We start from the raw sequence: 15205 nt of genomic DNA on the forward strand, positions 1-15205 counted from the left end.
ACTTCAAAAGCACTCATTGTTAATGATATGATTTCAGATAATAACCTAGATGTGCTGTGTTTGACAGAAACCTGGCTAAAACCAAACGATTACATTACTTTAAATGAGTCCACCCCGCAAGATTACTGTTATAAACATGAGCCTCGTCTGAAACGTAAAGGGGGAGGAGTTGCTGTAATTTTTAGTAATATTTTCAAAACCACTAAGAAATCAAGTTTTAAATATAATTATTTTGAAGTGTTAGTACTTAATGTAAAAATATATAGTATAAATGATAAATCACGTTTGAGATTTGTGCTGGGTACTGTATACAGGCCACCAGGGCACCATAAAGATTTTATCAAAGAATTTGCGGACTTTCTATCAGAATTAATATTGACTGCAGAATGCAGATAAAGTACTAATTGTTGGTGATTTTAATATACACATCGAAAATGAAAAAGATGCATTGGGATTGGCATTTAAAGACATTGTAAACTCTATTGGAGTTAGACAACACTTGTCAGGACCTACTCACTGTCGTAATCATACCCTAGATCTAATATTATCACATGGAATAGATGTTGATGCCGTTGAAATTCTGCAGCAGAGCGATGACATCTCAGATCATTATCTAGTCTCGTGTAAACTTCATTTAGCCAAGGCTGCAAAGCCGACTCTGTGTTTCAAATATGTTAGACCTATCACTTCTGCCACTAAAGATTGCTTTATCAATAATCTTCCTGATCAGTTTCACCATCTCAGCATCCCAGATAGCTTAGATATTGCAACAGAAACTTTTAACTCTCTCTTTTCCAGCACTTTAGACACAGTTGCTCCGTTGCGCTTAAAGAAGATTAAAGAAAATAGTCCAACGCCGTGGTACAACAAGCACACTCGGGCCCTTAAGAGAGCAGCCAGAAAAATGGAGCGCAACTGGAAGAAAACAAAATTAGAGGTATTTCGCATTTCATGGAAGGAGAGCTCGATTGCGTACAGAGAGGCCTTAAAAGCTGCTAGATCTGCTTATTTTTCAAACCTATTAGAAGAAAATAAACATAATCCTAGGTATTTATTTGAAACGGTGGCTAAACTAACGAAAAAGAAAGCTTCAAGCACCGAAGTTTCCAAGCAACACAGCAGTAATGACTTTATGAACTTCTTCACTTATAAGATTGATAATATCAGGGAGAAAATTATAACTATGCAACCGTCTACTACAGTATCGCATCAGGCAGTGCATTGTAGTCTCCCTGAGGAAAAATTTGATTTGTTCGTTGCTGTAGAAGAGGAGGAATTTACTAAACTCATTAAATCATCTAAATCGACAACATGTATGTTAGACTCTATACCGACTAAGCTACTGAAAGAGATGCTTCCAGAGGTCATAGATCCTCTTCTTAATATCATTAATTCATCTTTGTCATTAGGATATGTACCAAAAACCTTTAAGCTGGCTATGATTAAACCGCTTGTTAAAAAAACGCAACTTGATCCTACAGAATTAGTCAATTACAGGCCGATCTCGAATCTACCTTTCCTGTCAAAGATATTAGAAAAAGCAGTGTCTTCACAACTGTGTCCCTTTCTTGAAAGAAATTATATCTGCGAGGATTTCCAGTTCGGATTTAGACCATACCATAGTACTGACACTGTCCTCATTAGAGTCACAAATGATTTGCTCTTATAATCCGATCGTGGTTGTATCTCTCTATTAGTGTTACTCGATCTTAGTGCTGCATTTGACACTATCGACCACAACATTCTTTTAAATAGACTCGAAAATTATGTTGGCATTATTGGAATTGCACTAGCATGGTTTAAATCGTACTTATCTGACCGTTATCAGTTTGTAGCAGTAAATGAAGAGATGTCTCATCAATCACAAGTTCAGTATGGTGTACCACAAGGCTCAGTACTAGGACCGCTGCTGTTCACTCTGTACATGCTACCCTTAGGAGATATCATTAGGAAGCATGGCATTAGCTTTCACTGTTATGCCGACGATACTCAGCTGTATATTTCTTCAAAACCTAACAAAACTTACCAATTCACAAAACTAACGGAATGCATAGCTGATATAAAAAATTGGATGACTCGTAATTTCCTACTACTTAATTCTGAAAAAACAGAGATTCTAATTATTGGACAAAAAACGTCCTCACGTAATAACCTAGAATACTGTCTAACACTTGATGGCTGCTCTGTTAAGTCTTCGTTGTCGGTTAGGAACCTGGGTGTGCTCTTTGATACCAATCTTTCATTTGAAAGTCACGTGTCTAGTATCTGTAAAACTGCATTTTTCCATCTTAGAAATATATTTAAATTACGTCATATGCTCTCATTGACAAATGCGGAACAGTTCATGCGTTCATGACCTCAAGGCTAGATTATTGTAATGCTCTATAAACTAGATATAAACTCATTATGGAGTGCCGCAGGGATCTGTGTTGGGCCCTCTATTATTCTCAATATATATGATGCCACTTGGAAATATTATAAGGAAACATGGAATTAGTCTCCATTGTTATGCTGATGACATTCAAATCTATATTTCATCACGGCCGGATGAAAACGCTAAATTATCCAAATTGACAGAGTGTGTTAAAGATATAAAAGATTGGATGACGCGTAATTTTCTTTAATTAAATCCAGACAAGACAGAGGTAATACTTATCGGTTCAAAAAACCGCCCACAAAACCTCTTACAATACAACTTTAACATCGTAGGATGTCCTGTTACTTTATCCTCTACAGTAAAAGACCTGGGTGTTATACTCGACTGTAACCTGTCTTTTGAAAATCATATTTCATATGTTACAAAAACAGCCTTTTTCCACCTTAGAAACATTGCTAAGCTACGTAATATCCTATCAGTTTCTGATGCAGAAAAGCTAGTTCATGCATTCATGACCTCGAGACTAGATTACTGTAATGCTTTATTAGCTGGTTGTCCTGCATCCTCAATAAACAAGCTACAGTTAGTCCAAAATGCAGCCGCTAGAGTTCTTACTAGATCAAGAAAATATGATCATATAACACCGATTTTATCATCACTGCATTGGTTACCTATAAAGTTCCGTATTATTTACAAGGTATTGCTACTGACTTATAAAGCCCTAAACGGCTTAGCTCCAGTCTATTTAACGGATCTTCTATCGCCCTATAATCCATCGCGCTCTTTAAGATCAATAAATTCGAGGCTTTTGGTCATACCTAGGATATCCAGATCAACCAAAGGAGGGAGATCATTTTCACATTTAGCTCCAAAACTCTGGAATAGCCTTCCTGATACTGTTCGTTGCTCAGACTCGCTCTCCCAGTTTAAAACTAGATTAAAGACGCATCTTTTCGGCCAGGCATTCATATGATATTTTTAATCTTACAGTTCAAACTACAATCCGGCCTCTAGTTCATAAATGCCAGAGGAGAACTGGCCCCCGACTGAGCCTGGGTTCTCCCAAGGTTTTTTTTTTTCTCCATTAGGTCACCTGATGGAGTTTTAGGACACCATTAGGTCACTTGATGGAGTTTTTCGATTCCTTGCCACTGTTGCCTTTGGCTTGCTCAGTTGGGGATATTTTGGGGATATTTAATTTTATTTTATCAATCAATAAATTCCACTAGAAACAAACCTTGTTGTATTATTTTAATTTAATTCTGTGAAGCTGCTTTGATACAATCTGTATTGTGAAAAGCGCTATACAAATATACTTGACTTGACTCTACTGGGTGGTTGCCCTGCACGCTTAATAAACAAACTACAGCTAGTTCAAAACGCAGCAGCTCGAGCGGTAGATCCTTCTCCAATTTAGCACCAAAACTTTGGAACAGTCTTCCTACCATTGTTCGGGAAGCAGACACACTCTGTCAGTTCAAAGCTAGATTAAATGCTTCAAGTTTCATCATTTCGTCACCTGCGCGTTGGGAAGATGACACGGTACACCGGTGCGGAAGCCCTTCAGTTCGTCCTGGATACTAGCGACGAAGAGTCCAGATTTTCATCAGAAGAGGAGCGCGACTACTCTGATGACGACCGTTTGTATTTTGAAGAGCGACTTGATGCAGCCGTGGATAGAATTTCGGATGAGTAAGTATTTATTCTTACTTGCATTAGTTGACAATGTGTGCATCAAATGTGTTAGGCTAATGTTTGCGGTGTGCCTCTCCGGTAATGGCCCATTGACACGCATATATGCTTATTGCACGCGTCTAAAATTATTTACATCAGTTATTCATTATAGACTAATGCTACTATAGTTATATTTATGTAATAATATTCTTCAACTTTTTTAAAAGGAATGTAGCTTCATCCCTACCTCCGCCTGCAACTCGGAGTGCGCTTAGCAACACAGTCAGAAATCAGAAAGAGTAAGTACATATTTACCTACTAATTTACCCGCATCAACGGGGCATAAGCATTTACTGTGAGATACCTGCCTTTACTTTTGTTTTTACAAAATTACAATAAAACAGATTGAAAAACAAAACATTTGAATCTCCTCATTCTTTGTTCAGGCTGCCTCACTCTATGGCCCATTAGCACTTGGGGGAGCGTCTATGTCACACCCCTGGTCTGAATCTCATTAATATTGATGACCCATTACCACTCCCACGCATAAACCTCTTCTGACAAAAAAACTGTTTTACAATGTTTAAATCAATGTAGTGTTTTATGTGAACAATTAGGCAGGATGATTTTCACATAATTGTGAAGCTAGAACTCAAAGGGACAACATCAATTAGTCAAAAGTCTTGTGGACACATATTTAATATGTGTTTTGTGTTCTTAAATCAGCAACTTTCATTTTATTTTTTTCCAATAACCACGCATAAACATTATTCTCTTAAAAATACAAACATCTACATACACGTTGCTCGCATATTATGGTAGCCCTGTTTGTGCTATATAAAGTGAATTTACACCTTTGCCATTAACATGTTTATAAATAACTGAAAAAAGCACAAATATCAAGGCATGTCAGAACATCTCAAGGACCCCAAAAACAGCTTGGTCCCCAGAGGGTTAATGTTAACTGATCTAGTTAACTAGAGTTTAATAAATGGAACCTTATTGTAAAGTGTTACCGATTTCGTTATACACCGAACCGATTCAGTGTTGGACAGATCAGTTGTTTTAACCATTCATTTAAGTGAATCGGTTCAAAGGAGTCATTAGTTCGCGAATCGGACGTATCATTAGCAGACTTGTACGTGTTGTGTGATTATCCCGGCAGTTAGGACTTGATTCGCACAAGATTTGTCAACACAGAAAACATTTCATCATTGGATAGGTTTAGTTTAGTTTATTGAAAGTGTTTTTATGTCAGCTGAATGGGCGGAACGCTTTTCAGAGAAGAAGGAAAGGTAAAAAAGTTTTTTTTTTGCACAATTCACACCCAGCGGTAGCCTAATTAAGGAAAAAAATATCCGAATGCTCCACATGAAACTTCGTTCTTCCGATCTTTTACCATTGTGTCAATTCTCAATTGATTTAGATTAATAAGCGCGAGGGAGTGAGAGAGAGCAAGACAGTTTGAAGACGCGCACGCGACCGGGCCTCTCTCTCTGCTCGTTCTTTCAGTAATATGCGAGACATACGTTTTTCTCCCACACAAAAACAGAATTTTATTCCAAATATGTAAAATTCCGAGAAATTCCGCGTTGACACTAGATTCCGCGTTAATTTGCCAATTCCGCGATTCCGTCCGCGATTCCGTGATCGCGGAAATTATAGGGCCCTACATTACTCTCCCGATACAGGGCAGGTCGGTCAAGTTCAAAATTGATACTGGGGCCGACATCACCATCATGTCACGCTCTACATATGAGAGCTTACAAGGGTGCCCTCCACTGGTCAAAACCAGTATAAATGTGAAAAGTCCTGGGGGAAAAGTGAGCTGTATGGGAAAATTCCTTGCAAATACAGAAAGTAAAAGAACATTTTTGAATTGTGGGTCTTTGTTGTAGATGGGCCATTTGATAACAATTTGCTCAGTTGAAGCACGGTTTGTAAGATGGGCCTAGTACAGAGAGTGGATGAAATCACAGACCACAATGACGTCTATGGAGACATTGGCTTGCTCAACTGTGAACCAGTGAAAATTGAACTTAAGTCAGATACCACTCCTTATAGTCTTGCCAGCCCTCGTAGGATTCCCTTTCCCCTGTTGCCTAAAGTCGAACAGGAGCTGAAGCGCATGCTGTCCTTAGGGATAATTTCTGAAGTCACCGAACCAACAGAATGGTGTGCCCCAATGGTTCCCATTGTAAAAAAGAATGGTTCTGTCAGGATTTGCGTTGATCTCAAACGTTTGAATCAAGCTGTAAAACGTGAGTGCTTTATTCTCCAAACATTAGAGGATATTGCCCCCAAACTCTCAGGAGCCAGTGTATTTTCTACTTTGGATGCATCTTCAGGGTTTTGGCAAATCCCTTCGGACCCAAGCTGCGTGAAGCTGACCACATTCATAACTCCAGTAGGACGATTCTGTTTTAATAGACTACCGTTTGGGGTTACTTCTGCGCCCAAAATTTTCCAAAGAGAAATGAGCAAACTTCTAATTGGACACAAAGGCACTGTAGTCGCCATGGATGACATACTTGTTTATGGAAAGGACCAAAACGAGCATGATGAGAATCTTGAGGCTGTTTTGAGAACTATCAGAGAGTCAGGACTGAAACTGAACCGTGATAAATGTCACTTTAACAAATCTGAGCTGCATTACTTTGGCCACACAATCGGCCATGAAGGCATCAAGCCTGATGCAACCAAAGTGAAGGCAATCACTGATATGCCTAGTCCCACTAATGTGACAGAGCTTAGGCAAATTCTGGGGATGATCAACTATTTAGGCAAATTTGTGCCAGATCTTTCCACAGAGCTTCAGCCAGTCACAGCTCTGCTGAAGAAGGAAGCAATCTGGTTTTGGACAGAAGTCCACGAGCAGGCTCTGGACAAAGTAAAGTGCAAGCTAGCCACAGCTCCTGCTCTCGCATATTACGATCCTGAGAAACCCACTATAGTTAGTGCAGATGCGAGTAGTTTCGGGTTAGGAGCTGCCTTGCTCCAAGTCCATGGTGATGCAACACGTGCCGTCGCATTCTGTTCCAGAACTTTGACTGAAGCGGAGCGCAGATACTCCCAAATAGAAAAGGAGTGCTTGGCTGGTGTGTGGGCATGCGAGCGGTTTGTCTGCTACCTTCAAGGCTTGGATGAATTTTGCCTGCAAACAGACCACAAGCCTTTGGTCCCACTCATTAACTCCTATGATATTGATTGTGCCCCATTACGGTGTCAGCGGTTATTAATGCGCCTTCAATGTGAAAGCAGTTCATGTCCCTGGTAAATGTTTGGTGGTGGTGGACACACTTTCTCGGAATCCTCTGAAAGGGCACTGCCACTCAGAGCTGGAGGATGAGGTGAAAGCATATGTTGAAGCAGTCGTCACATACAAAGAGGTCTCACATTCAAAGCTAGATGCTATTAGAGAGGCCAAAGAAGAAGATGAAGATCTCCAGGAAGTGATAAGCTTTCTCAACAAGGGTTGGCCTAGCAAGATACCCTTCCGGCTGAGCGGCTATCATACCGCTAGGGCTTCCTTGGCAGTTGTCAATGGGCTGCTCCTGTATGAGGACAGGACTGTCATTCCTGAGTCGATGAGGGAGGAAGTGTTAAGCCAAATTCATGAAGGACATCAAGGTCTCACCAAGTGCCATCAGAAGTCGAAGATGTCAGTTTGGTGGCCTGCAATAGGTAATGACATTAACAGGAGGGTCTCAATGTGCACCTTTTGTCAGGCCCACAAACCCAAACAGATGAAAGAACCTTTAATCATTACCCCCTTGCCTGCTGGTCCCTGGTGCAAAATTGCAGCAGATTTATGCGAGTTGAATGGTAAAACTTACTTGATAGTTGTAGATTATTACTCACGTGACATCGAAATAGCCCACATTCAACCACCAACCAGCTTCCAAGTTATCAGCAGACTGAAGTGCATGTTTGTAAGATGGGGAATTCCGAGAGAGCTTATATCTGACAACGGGACACAGTTCACCTCGGCTGAATTTCAGCAGTTCAGTACAGACTACGATTTTCAACACACAACCTCAAGCCCTCAAGTCAAGTCAAGTCAAGTCATCTTCATTTATATAGCGCTTTTAACAATGTAGGTTGTTTCAAAGCAGCTTTACAGAGATAAGCGTATAATTTAAGGTATCAGAGATTGTTTTGGCTTTATAGCCGAGTTAAGTTATTTTCCATCTAAAGTTAGTTTTGATTGATTTGCTTCCGTCGCAACGATCATTTGTTATTAAATTAGGGGCCGCTAAGACGACACCATTCCCTCTACACAGACTTTAAACGCGAACCTGTGAGAAAGGCTGATGGCGTTCACATGCACATTTAGAATGGGTTCTATAGTTATGTGCGTTAGAATATAAGCAGGTTTGGAATTCCCTACAAGCCAAGCCTAAACAAAGTACTTGTCTATCCTTATAAATTTTAATAAAGAATTTTATTTTATTTTGTTGCTTTGGGGTAGGAACGTGAAACGAATTTTCCCGACAACGCCTTATCTGTATAGTGGTAGAGGGATCCTCCATAGGGAGAGACTAGCTGGCACTTCAGCACTGCGTTGTCATCGGTCCAGGCGAAGGTCCTTCGTCAGATCTGGATACGGCCTGGATCCGGCAGGCTGCAGGAAAACCTCGGGATAAACACAGACACTAAAATTAGCGTAGATGCCATTTCTTCTCATGATGTAACGAGTACATCAGGATTTATGGGAAGTGTTCCCGGTTCCGGCTGACCTAATCTATGCAGCCTAACATTAAATTATAGAAGTCTATAATATATTATGTGAAAGCTAGGTCAAAGAGATGTGTTTTTAGTCTTGCTTTGAACTGACAGAGTGTGTCTTCCCGAGTGTGCTTCCCGGACAATGGTAGGAAGACTGTTCCAGAGTTTTGGTGCTAAATAGGAAAAGGATCTACCGCCAGCAGTCGATTTTGATATTCTAGGTATTAGTAACTGGCCGGAATTTTGAGATCGCAATAGACGTGACGGACTATTATGCGTTAAGAGCTCGCTCAAGTACTGCGGAGCTAAACCATTTAGTGCTTTGTAAGTAATCAGCAATATTTAAAAATTTATGCGATGTTTAATAGGGAGCCAATGCAGTTTTGACAGAACCGGGCTAATATGGTCATACTTCCCGGTTCTGGTAAGAACTCGAGCTGCTGCGTTTTGAACCAGCTGTAGTTTGTTTATTAAGCGTGCAGGGCAACCACCCAGTAGGGCATTACAATAATCTAGCCTTGAGGTCATGAACGCATGAACTAATTGTTCCGCATTTGTCAATGAGAGCATATGGCGTAATTTAGATATATTTTTAAGATGGAAAAATGCAGTTTTACAGATACTAGACACGTGACTTTCAAATGAAAGATTGGTATCAAAGAGCACACCCAGGTTCCTAACCGACGACGAAGACTTAACAGAGCAGCCATCAAGTGTTAGACAGTATTCTAGGTTATTACGTGAGGAAGTTTTTTGTCCAATAATTAGAAACTCTGTTTTTTCAGAATTTAGAAGTAGGAAATTACGAGTCATCCAATTTTTTATATCCGCTATGCATTCCGTTAATTTTGTGAATTGATACGTTTCGTTAGGTTTTGAAGAAATATAGAGCTGAGTATCATCGGCATAACAGTGAAAGCTAATTCCATGTTTCCTAATGATATCTCCTAATGGTAGCATGTACAGAGTGAACAGCAGCGGTCCTAGTACTGAGCCTTGTGGTACACCATACTGAACTTGTGATCGATGAGACATCTCATCATTTACTGCTACAAACTGATAACGGTCAGATAAGTATGATTTAAACCATGCTAGTGCATTTCCCGTAATGCCAACATAATGTTCTAATCTATTTAAAAGAACGTTGTGGTCAATGGTGTCAAATGCAGCACTAAGATCGAGTAACACTAATAGCGAGATACAACCACGATCGGATGATAAGAGCAAATAATTTGTGACTCTAACGAGAGCTGTCTCGGTACTATGGTACGGTCTAAATCCGGACTGGAAATCCTCGCAGATATCATTTCTTTCAAGAAAGGAACACAGTTGTGAGGATACTGCCTTTTCTAATATCTTTGACAGCAGAGCCGGCCCGAGGCATAAGCGAACTAAGCGGCTGCTTAGGGCCCCGTGGCCACCAGGGGGCCCCCAATCGACAATTGAGTTTTTTTTTTTTTTTTTTTTTTTTTTTTTACATATTAATTAACTTAAACAAGTGACATAAATGAATGAATTAATGACTAATTCAAGACAAGAAAATTCTGATTTCATGATCAATATACCTGCCTACAACAACTGTGTCTGCCAGTGTTTGAGTCATGCGCATAACCTCGCTTGCATAGACAATTCGTGCGCAAAGTCACGGTATGTTAAGCCATGTCACAAAAATTGGATTTGATCAATGGTTGATGATTTACATTTAAATCAATGATTTATACTTTAAATGTAATAATATTCTGAACAGAACAAGAGTAAAAAAATAACTATAAGCAAGCCAAAACGAAATAATTTAAAGCGAAAGTGAAAGTAAGCGGCGTTGGGCTCACATATCTCTCTCAAAAGAATCAAAATGTTTCAACATTCGCGATGTATTTGGATGGTAAACTATTCTTTATTATAGGCTTTGTACTTTACTCGCGTTCCAATATTGACGGGGAAAAAAATCATCCTCTTCACTTGCGCTAAAATGTGCTTGGAAACATCACAGTGGAGCAGTGCTTACGCTGAATGTACGAATTGTACAACTGACTATTTAAACAGAGCAGTGTAATTTTTATATGTTAGGTTGACAATTTTATTATTATATTCTATTATGGCTATAACGAGCAGGCGTGTGTGTGTGTGTATGTGTGTGTGTGTGTGTGTGTGTGTGTGTGTGTGTGTGTTATATACAAGACATCATTCAAACTGCAAAGTGTTGCAAAACGTTGGAGGATATTTTGCAAATAATGTATTTAATATGTTTTGTGACAGTTTGTTTTCAGAAGTTTCAGAAGTAAAAGAGTAAAGAAAAAGTTAAAACTTTTTATTTAAGTATCTATTTTTTATTAAGTATTTATTTTGTATTAATACATAACCTCATTGTATTAATTTATAATTTAACATTATAGCGTGACATTTGTGTCAATAATCGTCAAGCACAGGTGACTCCGCGTGGTGGGAGGGGGCCCCCAAATCAAATTCTGCTTAGGGCCCCCAAAAGGCTCGGGCCGGCACTGTTTGACAGAAAAGGTAGATTCGAGATCGGCCTGTAATTGACTAATTCTGTAGGATCAAGTTGCGTTTTTTTAAGAAGCGGTTTAATCATAGCCAGCTTAAAGTTTTTTGGTACGTATCCTAGAGACAAAGATGAATTAATGATATTAAGAAGAGGATCTAGGACCTCTGGAAGCATCTCTTTCAGTAGCTTAGTCGGTATAGGGTCTAACATACATGTTGTCGATTTAGATGATTTAATGAGTTTAGTAAATTCTTCCTCTCCTATAGCAACGAATGAATCAAATTTTTCCTCAGGGAGACTACAATGCACTGCCTGATGTGATAATGTAGTAGACAGTTGCATAGTTATAATTTTGTCCCTGATATTATCAATCTTATAAGTGAAGAAGTTCATAAAATCATTACTGCTGTGTTGCTTGGAAACTTCTGGGCTTGAAGCTTTATTTTTCGTTAGTTTAGCCACTGTTTCAAATAAATACCTAGGATTATGTTTATTTTCTTCTAATAGGGTTGAAAAATAAGCAGATCTAGCAGCTTTTAAAGCGTCTCTGTAAGTAATTGAGCTTTCCTTCCATGAAATGCGAAAAACCTCTAGTTTTGTTTTCTTCCAGTTGCGCTCCATTTTTCTGGCTGCTCTCTTAAGGGCCCGAGTGTGCTCGTTGTACCACGGCGTTGGACTATTTTCTTTAATTTTCTTTAAGCGCAACGGAGCAACTGTGTCTAAAGTGCTGGAAAAGAGAGAGTTAAAAGTTTCTGTTGTAATATCTAGTTCTTCTAAGCTATCTGGGATGCTGAGATGATGAAACTGATCAGGAAGATTATTAATAAAGCAATCTTTAGTAGCAGAAGTGATAGGTCTAACATATTTGAAACACGGAGTCAGCTTTGCAGCCTTGGCTAAATGCAAATTACACGAGACTAGATAATGATGAGATGTCATCGCTCTGCTGCAGAATTTCAACGGCATCAACATCTATTCCGTGTGATAATATTAGATCTAGAGTATGATTACGACGATGAGTAGGTCCTGACACGTGTTGTCTAACTCCAATTGAATTTACAATGTCTTTAAATGCCAATCCCAATGCATCTTTTTCAATATCGGTGTGTATATTAAAATCACCAACAATTAGTACTTTATCTGCAGACAATATTAATTCTGATAGAAAGTCCGCAGATTCTTTGATAAAGTCTGTATGGTGCCCTGGTGGCCTGTATACAGTAGCCAGCACAAATCTCAAACGTGATTTATCGTTTACACTATATATTTTTACATTAAGCACCAATGCTTCAAAAGAATTATATTTAAAACTTGATTTCTTAGTGGTTTTGAAACTATTATTATAAATTACAGCAACACCACCCCCTTTGCGTTTCAGACGAGGCTCATGTTTATAACAGTAATCTTGCGGGGTTGATTCATTTAAAGTAATGTAATCGTTTGGTTTTAGCCAGGTTTCTGTCAAACACAGCACATCTAGGTTATTATCTGAAATCATATCATTAACAACGAGTGCTTTTGAAGTAAGCGATAGAATATTCAGCAACCCAAGCTTTAGCATTTGCTCATCTGTATTATAGCTGTTTTTTATTTGTTGGACATCAATTAAATTTTTAACCTTAGATGGGTTAAAACGTTTTTTGGATTTCCAAGTTCGGGGAACAGACACAGTCTCTATATGATGATAGCTAGGTGAAAGAGGCTCTATGTGATGTGATTTATCTGACCTTGGTGACGCGAGGCCGCTAGCAGACGGTCGGTTTAGCCAGTCTGTCTGCTTCCTGACCTGAGCCCCAGATTGTCATGTTTGAGCTCTAAGACTATGAGCCATATCACTAGAGAGAAGAGCAGCACCATCCCAGGAGGGATGAATACCATCTCTTTTCAACAGGTCAGGTTTGCCCCAAAAACTTTTCCAATTGTCTATGAATTCTATATTATTAAGCGGACACCACTTAGACAGCCAACCGTTAAGAGAACACAATCTACTAACTATCTCATCACTCCTGCGAACAGGAAGGGGGCCAGAGCAAATTACAGTCCTTGACATCGTACTTGCAAGTTCACACACCTCTTTAATATTAATTTTGGTGATCTCCGACTGACGGAGTCGAACATCATTAGTGCCGACGTGAATAATGATCTTAGAGAATTTACGATTAGCATTAGCCAGCACTTTTAAATTTGCTTTGATGTCAGGCGCTCTGGCTCCCGGCAAACATGTGACTATGGTGGTTGGTGTCTCTATTTTCACGTTCCGTGTAATAGAATCGCCAATAACTAGGGCACAATCATTCTCAGTGGGTGTTTCACTGAGCGGGGCAAATCGATTTGTTATGGTAATCGGAACGGAAGAGTGTTTTTTAGATGCGCGACTACAGCGATCCCTCACTGTCACCCATTTGCCCGGCTGCATGGGCTCTACTTCAGCCGGAACCGACTCATGTAAAGTGGTCACTATGCTATGCGCATCCAAAACATCTAAAGCACTAGCACTCTTACTATCCTCAATTAAAGTTTGGATGCGTGTTTCTAATTCTGAAATCTTCTCTGTCAACCTAACTGTCTCCTTACATTTATCACATATAAATCCTATATTGCCGACAGAGAAGGCTATACTAAACATGTGACATGAAGTGCAGGTGACAATAACAGGATATGACATTACTCACTGTGTTTGTTGAGTGATTCTTACTCACCTGAGCTTTTTATGAACTCAAAGGCGCGGACGCGCGAGAGAAAAATAAATAAATAAAAATAGTTGAGCGCACAGGTGGCGCGTTGACAGGCTAGCGAATTACTAGCGTGTTGTGCTAGTAGTACTAATAACAGAAGCTAGTGATGTCAGGTTAATCTGAGATGTTGGGTAAAATGTAAACAACTAGAAATGATAGTAAATGATGGTTCAAAACAAAGAAATACAAGGCTAAGACAGAGCTTACAGCACCGAAGCAAACAAACACACTCACAGCAGGCAGCGAGGCAGACAGGAGCAATCGATCAGCGACAAGTAAATCTCTCATCAAGTAAATCTCTCTCAATCCCTCATTTTCCCCAAGCCAATGGAGCTGCTGAAAAAGAAGTTCAAACTGCAAAACGGATTCTCAGCCAACCTGACCCTCATATGGCACTGATGTGCTACCGGGCGACACCCATTACAGCAACTGGTCTAAGCCCGGCCCAGATAATGACAGGTCGACAGATCAGAACCAACCTGCCAATGCTTGAGGAAAAACACCAGCCTCAACCCATTGATTATAAAGCCGTGGAGATGAAGGATCAAGCTGCAAAGAAATCCTACAAGTTCTTCTATGATCGGAGACACTCAGCTCGTGTTTTATCAGAACTTCAGCCTGGGGAGAAAGTTCTTCTTAAACTGGACAGTGAGAAAGGCTGGAAAACACCAGCTGTTGTGCTGAACAAAACATCCAAACCAAGATCTTACATGGTGCAAACACAGAATGGAGCTGTCCTACGCAGGAACCGTAAACATCTGCAAGCGATGCCATTGCAGCCAGATTCTACTGGGTGCAGTGAACCTCAAGGAGAGAGGAATTCTGGTCCTCCTGCTGCAGAGACTGTACATTTAAATAATCCTGCAGTTGCTCCTGCTGCACCTGAGAAGGCAACGCCAGTTGTAACTTCCAGCGGAAGAGTTGTGAAAACACCAACACAATACTTAGACTAAAACCAGTTTACAGAGTCTGATAAGAATGTGGTTTTGTTCTATTGTTCTGGTTTCTAAAAACAAACAGGAAAGAAGAAGATAGTTAATGTAGAAATGAGACAATGAATGCTATATCACATATTGTTCTTTAACCCCCTGAGGTCGGCTATCGCGCCGGCGCAATAGGCTCGTTTTTTTCCTTATCAGTGCAAAAAAAAAAAATCAAAATATTAATATTAATTTTTATCTTATATGC

This window comes from Scardinius erythrophthalmus (genome assembly GCF_964197995.2).
Source record: "Scardinius erythrophthalmus genome assembly, chromosome: 25".
NCBI classification, from domain to species: domain Eukaryota; kingdom Metazoa; phylum Chordata; class Actinopteri; order Cypriniformes; family Leuciscidae; genus Scardinius; species Scardinius erythrophthalmus.